The sequence below is a fragment of the Thermobia domestica genome, unplaced genomic scaffold (assembly GCF_964235325.1).
Source record: "Thermobia domestica unplaced genomic scaffold, izTheDome1.hap1.1 HAP1_SCAFFOLD_607, whole genome shotgun sequence".
NCBI classification, from domain to species: domain Eukaryota; kingdom Metazoa; phylum Arthropoda; class Insecta; order Zygentoma; family Lepismatidae; genus Thermobia; species Thermobia domestica.
This window is the reverse complement of record NW_027656317.1, coordinates 86,742-98,937: the sequence shown is the minus strand read 5'-3', so window position 1 is coordinate 98,937 and position 12,196 is coordinate 86,742. Positions and strand designations below refer to the sequence as shown.

The 12,196-nt window shown below is 38.9% G+C and overlaps 2 non-coding genes across 2 annotated transcripts; both read right to left on the bottom strand.

Annotated features, from left to right (window-relative positions):
* Positions 1 to 4,951: 4,951 nt before the first annotated feature.
* Positions 4,952 to 5,070, bottom strand: LOC145677085 (5S ribosomal RNA). The gene has a single exon (XR_014129615.1). It is a non-coding gene; the product is annotated as a 5S ribosomal RNA (ribosomal RNA).
* A 177-nt stretch (positions 5,071 to 5,247) lies between these two features.
* LOC145677089 (5S ribosomal RNA) lies at positions 5,248 to 5,366 on the bottom strand. Its single transcript, XR_014129619.1, has one exon. It is a non-coding gene; the product is annotated as a 5S ribosomal RNA (ribosomal RNA).
* Between the last annotated feature and the right edge of the window lie 6,830 nt (positions 5,367 to 12,196).

Genomic DNA, 12,196 nt, shown 5'->3' with positions numbered 1-12,196 from the left:
TACGTGGTCTTGGGTTCGATTTCTTTCTTTTGCGGTAGTGTCTATTGTGATTTACATGTAAATTAATGACACTTCGTAGCGGGTTACTAAAATAAAGAGTAATACAAATATGAGATGTAGGTTAATGCATTGTATACTTCACATTATTTACTAAAGAAAGGCAGTAGTTACAAGAAACCTAGGCTCGCTCGTTGGGCACAGTAGCAAATGAGTTCTGAGATCAGAGAATAAGAGTAGTTGCGTATTACAAACCATATACATATAACACATATCACACAAATATGAATATCGACCTTGCAAAGAATAAATCGTACTTAAGTGTGCATTTAATGTCATTACTATGTTGCAAAAGAAATTTAGGAAAGTTTTCTGATCCGCTCTGTTCATGATGTCATTGGGGCATAGTAATGAACAATAATAAATGTCGAGAACATATTGAACAGAGTAATTTCAGCCAAGCCAACGCAAGAGAGAAACATGAGTGCTTTAAGAATGTTGGAAATTCCTTTGTCTAGCATGAAGTACATGAGAATATGTGGTATGAGGTTTTCTTCCATTGCTGAGAATCTGGGCTCGACTGTCCTGTCCTCTGGGTAATATGAGCCCGATGTACGCAAATATCAAAAAAATGTAGCTAGCGACAATACAAAAGGTAATGATCTTATAATTAATAATGTAGTGGGAACTAAGCACATCGCTGTTTGGAGTATTCTAAAGTTAGTGTGACTTCCTATGGGCTTCAATTACGATCGACGACTACACATATACTAATTAATCGAATAGCAGCGAGAATTTCGAATGAAACTAAGCAACTATCTCAGACACTTTTGATGAGTCTGTATATCGAAAACAATTCATTTCAATCGTAAATCTCCTCTATAAAGGGGTTTGTGGCCCTCATAAGGGCCGATTTGTATGAGATATAGGTCTTACATTTATGCCTTCTTCTCAGTTTTCTTGGGCAGAAGTACAGCTTGAATGTTGGGCAAAACACCACCCTGAGCGATTGTAACTCCAGACAACAACTTGTTTAATTCCTCGTCGTTACGGATAGCTAACTGCAGATGACGTGGAATAATCCTAGTCTTCTTGTTGTCACGAGCAGCGTTGCCTGCCAACTCAAGAACTTCAGCTGCCAGGTATTCCATGACTGCAGCCAAATACACGGGAGCGCCAGCACCAACTCGTTCGGCATAGTTACCCTTTCGCAAAAGACGATGGATTCTGCCTACTGGGAATTGAAGGCCAGCCCTGCTGGAGCGGGACTTGCTCTTTCCCTTGACTTTTCCACCTTTGCCGCGACCAGACATTGTTCAATATTCTTTCGTAATAAGATGAGAGGAAAAATTGCGGCCTCCCATGAATCAAGTCAGTTTTGTTACTACTTCAAGCGTGCACCCGAGTGCATCAAATGAAAAGCAAGGCAGTTGGCGCGAATTGAAACACGTACTGTAATTTAAATGAAGTCGATAAATCGGCGGAACACACTTACACACACCGCTTCCTGTGGAAATAGGCATTGCTTTCCGTCGGCTAGACCCCCTATTGTGAGTCAAGCTTCGCGCTGGCCATATAGGTTGTACAGCCTTTGGCGACAGTCGGCTGACGGGAACCCAATACTATCTCCTCGGGATAGCATTAGAGGAGCAAAAACACTATCACATAGTGACTAAAAGGCCCTTTCGAGGACCATTCTCCCCAATCTGTGACATAGTGACGTGAAGTGTACCAAACAAGTGTGGCCCTTTTTAGGACCAAAACCAAGTGCAGTGCTTTTATAACGAAGTGAAAACACGTCAGAGCCATGCCCAGACCCAGGAAGAGGACGCCGACGAGGAGACCACCAGAGAAGGAGGAAGATGAAGAATTCATCGATGTGGTCACGGTCCCTGAAGCAACCCACCTAGACGTTTCATTCTCGTTAGTGGACCCGGTTACAATAGAGACGACCTTCAGAGCAGCCACGGCAGCTTATCTAACCAGAGTAATCAGCCTGAGAATACTAAAAGAAGAATTCTATGTTGTACAAGTGGAAGAAACCACATACAAAGTGCTCTTCAAATCGGAAGCGACGAGGGACAGATTCCTGAAAGTTTTCCAAGATGCAGACTTCGGCTCGAAGGCTAAGATATTGGAGAAGCAATCCGGATCCCATCCCAGAGAAGAGGTCAAATCGCCAAATAAAAAACAAGAAGCCCCATCACAGACAGAGAAGACTAGCCACACCCAGGAAGATGAACCATACGTCGGCTCTGCTACGAGCCCAAGCCCCATACAGGTGAAAAATCAAAAAACCCAGAAGCTGAAATCACACCCTGGTGAGAAGACTGGCCCTTATCAGGACCACAAAACTACTCCTGAAGACGATGCCAAATCGGACAAACACAAGGAAGAGGATTTCACGTTAGTGAAGTCGAGAAGACAAAAGAAAGAAGACGCCAAACAAGGGCCCGGCCCTTGTCAGGACCACAATTCCAGAGCAACAGCAAACGCAAACAGGAAGCAGCAAGAGTTAGAGACCCGTACTCCCCTGCAAGCCAATGGAAGTAAGAAGACTAAACAACCTGAAGGCTCAGAACCAATCAGATACAGGCAGAAATCAAAAGAAAGAAAAGAAGCAACATTTACGTGTGTTGTCAAAGGTGTCCCTATAAACATAGAAGTCCAGGAAGTAAGAGATGAACTAAGAAAACAGAAGATTGACTTCAGAGGCATAACCCGCATAAAATCAGACAAAGGACCCACACCATTACTAAGGATCTTCTCAGAGAACCCGGAACAAATTAGCAGATTACTGTCATCTGGAGTGAAAATTCAGCATACCCACTACAAAGTAGAATCGTCAAGAACAGTACCAAGACCACTTCCCTGCCATAACTGCTACCAATACGGTCACTTCAAGAACCGGTGCCAAGCCGAAAGAATCTGCAACCGATGTGGGAAACCACATGGAGAGGACTGCAATACACCCAGAAAAAGAAACTTCTGCGCTACATGTATTAGCGACACACACCGTACTGGTAGCGGAAACTGCCCCAAGAGACCAAGAGCTACACAACCAACCAGACCACCACCGCTGCTAACGCCCACAGATGTAACAAAAATCACAACCAACGGCTCTTGTCAGGACCAACAGGCAGCTCACCAAGAAGAAACCAACAAGTCGGAAACACCCAACAAGGAATTACAAAGATGGATCAAACAAGAACTAGAAGAAGCAACAAACAGAATCATAACATGGATGACCTACGTAATAACCACCACAACACCACAGCAACAACAGAAAAATCTTGCAATAGCTCTACAAACCGCCTCCAAGAAGATTTTTGATAATACAGTAAATGCACTCCAGACCACAACAGGGCACCTTTACATCACAAGGACTTTTGCCGACACAGTTAAAAGGAAAACCAGTACAGACCATGCGAAAACAAAGCGGAAGGAACAGCAAGCTGAGAAGGAAGGCAGGGGATAATGCAGCTGTGACGGAAGCAAACAGATGACGACCAGGCCTGGCCATGGACAATGAAACGACTTGCATGCTTAAAAAATAACAGATATCCCACTAACAACATAATCCCCCACCTACAGACAACACAGATTTGCATTAAAAAACTAACAGATTCTAAGCTAGGTTAGCAATATAACAAATAATTTATTTATTATTACAGACGCTTTTACATGGATTTTTGCCACCCTTCAAATGTGGTTTTGCCATGTAAATACTATTGCATGCAGCATGACCGATATAGGGGGTTTTTTCCTGGTTTCCAGGTTTTTTGTCCCTCTCTCAAAACATAATAAACCTTCTCTCGCGCTTTCCTATCATCTATTTTACCCTTCTTTCCTTCTATTTCACACATTGACAGACTCGCGTGTAAATGTCTTTCGAAAAAGATAGAAGCCGCGGCATACACCTACACCCGACAGATACTTTAGTGTACTAATTGCATGTGAGGAGAGGCATGTAGATAGATGGTTGATGCCTTACTCTCTGTCAGGGCGCGGGCTTTCCCGAGGGGCGTCCTTATTTTTAACTTTTCTGTTTTTCTGTTTCTGTTTTCTGTTTCTGCGGACACATCTAATTTTGCTGAACGAGTGAGTCATCATGCCACCAAAAACTAGCGGAAAGGCTGCAAAGAAGGCTGGTAAAGCCCAAAAGAATATCTCCAAGGGAGATAAGAAGAAGAAGAGGAGGAGGAAGGAGAGCTATGCCATTAACATCTACAAAGTTTTGAAGCAAGTGCATCCTGACACTGGCATATCTAGCAAAGCTATGAGTATCATGAACAGCTTTGTTAATGACATCTTCGAGCGTATTGCTGCTGAAGCTTCTCGTTTGGCCCATTACAATAAGCGGTCAACTATCACCAGCCGGGAAATCCAAACAGCTGTGCGCCTTCTTTTGCCTGGTGAACTTGCCAAGCACGCTGTAAGTGAGGGTACGAAGGCTGTTACCAAGTACACAAGCTCTAAGTAAAAATCTTCTTCAAGATTTTTCATTTCAAACGGTCCTTGTCAGGACCAACACATTATTCGAAAGAGTTAAATCACGAAATTTGCTTCATTCTGTTATGTAGAAACACGTTGAAATCCAATTTCTATATGCTGTTAGTAAAAAAGTAAAGCACATAGCGGAGATGTGTCGTGCTTGTATACGAAAGGCATTTACTCGCCGGAGATCTACACTTAGTCATAATAATTTACTTTTAAAAAGTGGTAATACATTCCGTGTTAAGTATAGTAGTAGGTGCACACGGATCGGAAATCAGGTTATTTTAATGTGCCGTGCAAATAAACAGGCTGTTAGTGTAAGAAATAGTGGGTATAACGCTTAGAATATCGATTAATCGCTATGAAATAATGTTGATAAATTATCTCTTGAAAGTACTATAAAATTAATGTTTCTAGTATTTTCGTACTTGAAGGATAATGAAATTTGAAAAAGAGATGCCAACAGCACCTGGTGTTCCCAGGCGGTCACCCATCCAAGTACTGACCAGGCCCGATGCTGCTTGACTTCGGTGATCGGACGAGAACCGGTATATTCAGCATGGTATGGCCGTTGGCGAATGCATATGGCTTCGAGTGAGTTATTGTAGCTACGTAGGTTTGTCGGTGAATACTCAAAAAGACCAGCGCGTGGAAAGCGTTGCTAATTGTTTTAAGTAATGCATGATTACGAAATTATCGTGGTGAACGATGTGAGAATATTCGTCTTTGTGAAAAACAAAATTAGAAAAAGTATACCAACAGCACCTGGTGTTCCCAGGCGGTCACCCATCCAAGTACTGACCAGGCCCGATGCTGCTTGACTTCGGTGATCGGACGAGAACCGGTATATTCAGCATGGTATGGCCGTTGGCAACTACCTTTTCTTCAATGTCCTGTTAAGGAAGTATGTTTTAAGTAAGAATTGACATTATTAACTATAAAGGCAAGCATATTAACGTCGTTAACATTACTTGGAATATACTAATATTCGAATAAATATTTGAATGTTCGAATGATGAGTGATTCGGATGTTCATAGTGCCACTGTGTCCTATCGAGTTTACTATCACGAACCACGTATGAAATTGTATATAAATAAATAAAAATAAATCCTTTATTAAGTATTGATTACAGGAAAAAGGCAAACTTACATTCTTTAATGTACACAATGAAATGTATGAAAGATATTTTTAAGATATGTTTCACTTACCCTTTATAACGCAAGGTAGTTTTCAGTGTAGCATTCTCTTCAGCTGCGAGATAACGTAAGGCAGATGATCATTCAGTCGTGAAGCACTAAAATGTAATATACATTTTAACTATTATCGATAAGAATTATTTACTGCAGGGATGCAAATAAAGTGAGGCAAATTAGTAAATAAAAACCGATACTGTAACTGATAATATAATTAGTTGTATCTGTATTAGTTGTATATACAGTAATCGCACGATTATCCGCGGAGTTGGATGTTGGCATAATCGCGCATAATCAGCAGTATGAGCAGAAAAGGGAAATGAAATGAAATATTTAGATTTACGTCGCATACTTATACCGGTTACGCTAAAGGAGACGGTGATGATGAGTACTGAATGAAGAAAGTGGGAGGAAACGGGAGAAACCCGAGAAAACCCATGAGCACGGTCTTTATGCACGACAAAGTTCACACGGCACGAGCTGGGATTGAATCAGGGACCCCAAGCACCGGAGGCCAAAAAACGGACAAAAAGTCTTTCGTGCAACTTTCGTTTTCGGTAAAAAGTTTACACATAATTTAGAAAGAGTAGTTTTCTGGTCTTTTTATTTCACAAGTTGGTTCATGTCTATATTTTTTACATGCATAAAAAATTTTTCAACTCCCTTGCTTATTTCCTGTTAAAGACCTCTACCTCTGATTGTATTTTTTGCACATATTCTTATTGTTTTCAGACAACATTTCTAAAAGCGTAATTTATCGTCAGCAAGAAAAGAAAAGGAAAGCCTCGGATAGTGGAATGTGTACTGTATATATATATATATATATATATATATATATATATATATATACGTATTAGTATATAGTTTTATTTTATACGTCTCCTATTATTACACAATGTGCAGATATTGTCAAAGCGCAAGTAAATATGTATAACTCCCCGTTCTGCACTTAATAACTTGAAAGAAGTTCGGGGAAGGTAGTGTAACAGAAAGTGCAAACAGAAATGAGGGTTTAAAGGCATTTAATATTATTCCGTAGTAGTATGATTTTTTGTAAAAAAAAAAATATATATATATATATATATATATATATATATATATATATATCTAAACATACATATTCAATGATATAGTAAGAGGTTAGCAGCACTGATAGAACTGCAGAAAGTACAAAACCGTTAATAAGAAAGAGAGAGAGATGGTGGCCGCTTTTGTGCTTTTCATTGGCTAATTCCGAATTGCGCGCGAATACGTACGAGATTTCTTTCTTTTTCCTCTTCGCAGCCCAGATGTTGCCAATTAGAAGTTTTTAGTACTACATTTGTATGAAAATGTTGCCTTTAAGAAATGTGGTTTGCATACAGAGAAAAGAGCAAAATGAATATTTACCTTAGTGGGCATGAAAAAAGACGAAACATTTTGCAAGATGGACACACGAACTTCCTTAATGCAGGCGTTCAGTACATTATTGTAAAGAAAAAAACACTAAAAAGAATTACTTCAATATCCCTAGCAACATTCAACAATTCATAGAGAAAAATCTTTATTTTGAGAACAATGGAAAACTATGTAATTGTAGATAACTACTAAATTTAATGATTAAGGAAAACGTTTAGGCCCGGCCCTTCAGAAAGAAAGTGCACAGAATATTCTCTCATGGAAGCAATTGCAAAATCAACATTTTGTTTGCAGTTATAATTAGAGGATCTATATACAGGGTGTTCGAAAAAGAATGTATCCTCTTGAAAGAAAATATTCTCTGGGCCCCTAATCCTTTATATACCGAAAGGAAGTTTGTATAGCATTTTTTCTTACCTTCGTTAGAAGAATTGAAAGTGACTACTATCGTGACACGGGAGATATTTAATCGATAGTCGAATTACTCACATACTCGAATGAACACGTCTCTTGTAAGGAGAGGAAAGGCTTCTGTGATCCGCTATCGCAGCTGTGTCATATCTGCAGAGAATGTTAGGACACAAACGTGATCTTTGAGAGCCTCGTGAAAAGAAGTCGCATAGTATCATGTGTGGAGACATCGGGGCCATCTGAAGAACGCTTCATCATTAGGACCAAGGGCGAGTTACGAAACACTCTGGGATATATTTATTAACATAACTTCTCGTCATTCTGCAAGTGTGGTGGAGCTCCATCCTATTGGAAAAGGAAACCTCGGGAGCCCTCTTCATGTGTAGGTATCGTTCACATCTGAAGCATGTGAAGATAGATTACTGTACTATCGTGTACCTAAAATCATTTTCTACGAATACGAACATGTCTACACTGAAGGCAGTGCAGCTCTTTTTCTCTTTTTTTTGGTCATGTATTGTAACGCGGGGCAATGCACACAATAACATGTAATGTTGTGTATCATCATAAAGGGCCAGGGCGATGATTGGATCTTGATGGACGTGGAGAACTGATAGGTGATGTGAGTGGTATTGTGATCTATGGTTGTATGTTTACTGATGAATGCATAAGGAGAGGTGAAGGGGTTGCCTTTTTTTTTATGTCGATCGGGAGGGAAGCGATTGGGAAACTTTTGACTTTGTTTTTCAACCGAATATATTGATTGAATAGGTCGCCGACAATTTTACGGGGCGTCACGTCGTTGCCTTTTTCATGTCGATCGCGAGCGAAGCGAGCGTTTTTTTTTTTTTTTTTTTTTTTTTTTTTTTTTTTTTTTTTTACCGACAATATGTATTGAATCGGTTGCCAACACCTTTAGGGGCGCGTCACGTCCTTCTTTCTGTGCTGATCGCGAGCGAAGCGAGCGCGAAATTTTTGACTTTTTTTTTTTTTTTTTTTTTTTTTTTACCCACAATATTTATTCAATCGGTCGCCAACACTTTTAGGGGTGCGTCACGTCCTCTTTTCTCTGCTGATCGCGAGCGAAGCGAGCGCGAAATTTTGACCTTTTTTTCTCTTTTTAATTCTTTTTTTTCTTTAAGAAAAAATATTGATTTCATAGGTCGCGAACATTTTTACGGGATGCAACATCGTTTATTTGTTTTTCCAACCGTCTTTCTGTCTTGAGCCCCCGCCAAGTTAACTTTATGGTGGACAAAAACTATGTGCGGTGGGTTACCGCGGGGTTCTCCCGTTTCCTCCCACTTTCTTCATTCCACCACCATTTCAATCATTTCTCATAATCAGCGCCTCTTTTAGCCTAAGCGGCATAACGTGGGACGTAAAACAAAGATTTCCTTTAGTTGCTTTCTGTCTTGATTACGAGCGCGAAATTTTTTACTTTTTTTTTCTTTCTTTTGATATTATTCATTTAATAGGACGGCAACACCTTTACGGGCCGCCGCGTCGTCGTTTACACTTCTTCAGCCCATATTCTTTCTGCTTGTTCGTTTTCCGGCATCTTGTTATCACCGCCCGCGGCAATGCCTATGTCTTTCATCGCTTTTTGAAGCAAATCTTTAATAAATATGCACTCTCACATTTGTACTAATATGCATACCACAGTGGATAGACTGTAACTAGGAAAGCAGAAGCCTGCATATCATATTATTTAACAGTTGAAAGTGAACTGTCATTTTAAGTTTGATTTTGATCAGATGAGTGCAGTTCAACTCGTCGACAATTGTGAAGATTCTCGAGGTTAGGGACCATCCATTTTGTGCTTTGTAATGAAAATGGCTGCAGCCAAACTTCTCTGATCTGAATGAAACTTGGCATGATGATACATCTTGACCTGCTCTACAAGTTTATTTAGTATTTTCCGTTGCGCAGGCTTTTGCTTCTCCAGGTTCTCCCATGGAACTGAGAAACGTATTCAGTCGAACTTCTGCGGTAAGTCAGTATATCATCCTGAGAAGTTTGATCGAGATAGCAGAGGTTCGACTATTCGTTTTTCAATTCCATGTGATATTACAACACGGTGAACTAAATTTATATAGAAACACTTTGATTTTGTTTTGTTTTTTGCTAGCATTAAACTGAGAAAATGTTATTCAATAGACAGAGAACACCACTCAAAGAAAAGTACATCATAAGAATATATATATGGTTGCTGTGGTTCTCGGTTTAATTTGCTAGTTAAGAAACTTGCTCTAAATAAGTACATCTTACAGGTGAAAAACTAAGCCAGGCGATAGAATTAAATATAAAGTTATACACTTTTATTTTACGTTTACTAGTGTTGGGTTACTACTGTAAAATAAGTCAGTATATATGAAAGATAACTGTATTAGGTACTATTTTCCACCGGCGGTGTATTCTTGCATAGTGTACTTAATGTTTACAAGCGGGGCGCTACTAGTATGGATGCATGACAAGTGCTATTGAAACTCGAAAACTAACTGGTTTCCACTACCCTTGCTTATACGTATACCCGCGTCGCCTTCGCTCCTGTTCACTTTGGACGCACATTCTTGCTATCGCTCAGGCCCCCAGCTTTCTCCTGTTTTGGCTCCCTTAAATAGTATTCGTGCTTTTTATTGGCCACCTGGCAAAGCACTTGTAATGATTTTACACCAGTAACTCTAAAATACATGTGTATTACTTTATTTAATTCTGTCGTCTGCAGAATTTTTTTTTTTTTCGTACAAATATGCCTTTTCATGCAGAACACTGAATTTTGCCTGTAAATTTTTGAGAATATGCTGTGACGAAACTTGAGCACCGTTCTTCTTTTCTTTCTTATCACGAGTCTTCTTTAGCCTAATGAGCACAATCATCACACGATAACGACTATTCTTTTCATTTAACTTGTAAACAAGTTGAACTAATAATAATAATTGATGTACAAAGGAGAAGTGTCCTACATATTTGAGGTAAAAAATAAAATAAATATACTTCTACTTCATCCGTGTTTACAAAGTTAAATGTTATCGATTTACAAAAAATGGTCACCTATCCACACACTGACCAGGCTCGACACTGCTTGACCATACATATTAAAACATCGGTCCCACTGAATACACAAGTAGTAAGCACATTCACATAAAAATAATTAGGATTACAGTATATAAAATGCGTTAATTAAAATAGCAAATGCCTTACCTTATCACAGGCGATCCAAAGCCACTGCACATCATCTGCTACGCACACTATATTCCTCCAATATTTCACTCACTTCCTATATCACGCAACAGAAAATATTAATAAAATTCACTTAGCAACATTTTCATTTTTAATCAACAATACGTATAACAATTAAGAATAAAATTAATTGTGAGCACATTGTTATAATTAGAATACTGTTTTTATTCGTTTACAAATATGGGATTAATATAGAGCTGGCAGCAACAATATATACAACTCATCCTGTATGTATCGTAAATCCTAACTTGAGAAGACATCTCTGACGCAAACAATGAGACAAGAAATCAAATACTATATCCGACACATTTGGGGTTTATTGAACTTCAATGTTGGAAGATACCACCTTGTCGGTAGTACAAATGTAATATCCTTACAACACGCGGAACTTTTGCCAGGCATATCTAGGAATTTGGGAAGATTAATTGATATCCTTAATGTGCAATGTATGATTATGACGCATTGTTATGTACACGCAGACGGAACCAGGACAATCTATAGATGACATTTGCACTGTGTTTGGACAATTTGTTCGCAGAAAATAACCGTTTTTGTCTATGAATACTTGAGAACATGGAAGGTATGAGATATACATTTTATGCGCAAATATTATAATACAAATCATTGTTAGTTTGGTGGATGCGTGAAAGAAAGAAAAGGAGTAGATTTTTGCAGACGTCCGGATATAAAGCGAGAACTGAGAATACGCATCTATAACATCTATTTTCTTTGTGTTAATGATATCGATGAACTAAACGGGGAAACTAAAATACAACTGTTTGCAGTATAATTCGAAGTATAGTCAAGTGCAGAGGCGTACTCACGGGGTGTCCACCGGGTGCGGACTCCTCGCAAAAGTTCCTAAGTGAACATACATTTGCAGACTTTCTCATTAAATGTAGTTATTAACAGGGAAAATATTGATGTATCATCAATATAAATCTGATCTTACACTTCATCTGTACTCTGTCTGTATCATGTTTTTGTGAAAAAGTAAGTGGAATATTTATCGTGTTTTCGAATGCAGAATAATAGTATATAGACATAGTGGCTTGTAGTATTGGAACCTTGCCCCCCGAAGCTTGGATCCCTTAGAAGAAAAAAAAATGCATGCGCGCCTGGTGAAATGGTTAACGAATTCAGTTCACTCGATGAATCGACAGATAGTAATACACATTTCGACAGATCGACAGCATTCGACAGATACAGACATATGAAAGTAGCACAAGAATTAGGCGAAAGTCCGTGCGTTTCCTCAATTCACGTAGGAAACAACAGAAAATATCAACTACCATAAAATAATCCGTATATATATTTAATTTATTTGGAATAAAATAAATATAGAAACAACCTGTTCATACATAACTACGGTAAGTGCGTTAATTGCTAACGTAAGAACAAATATGAAACAAGGCACAAAATAAAAAAGAAAAATAAAGTTAAAGGGAATAAATAT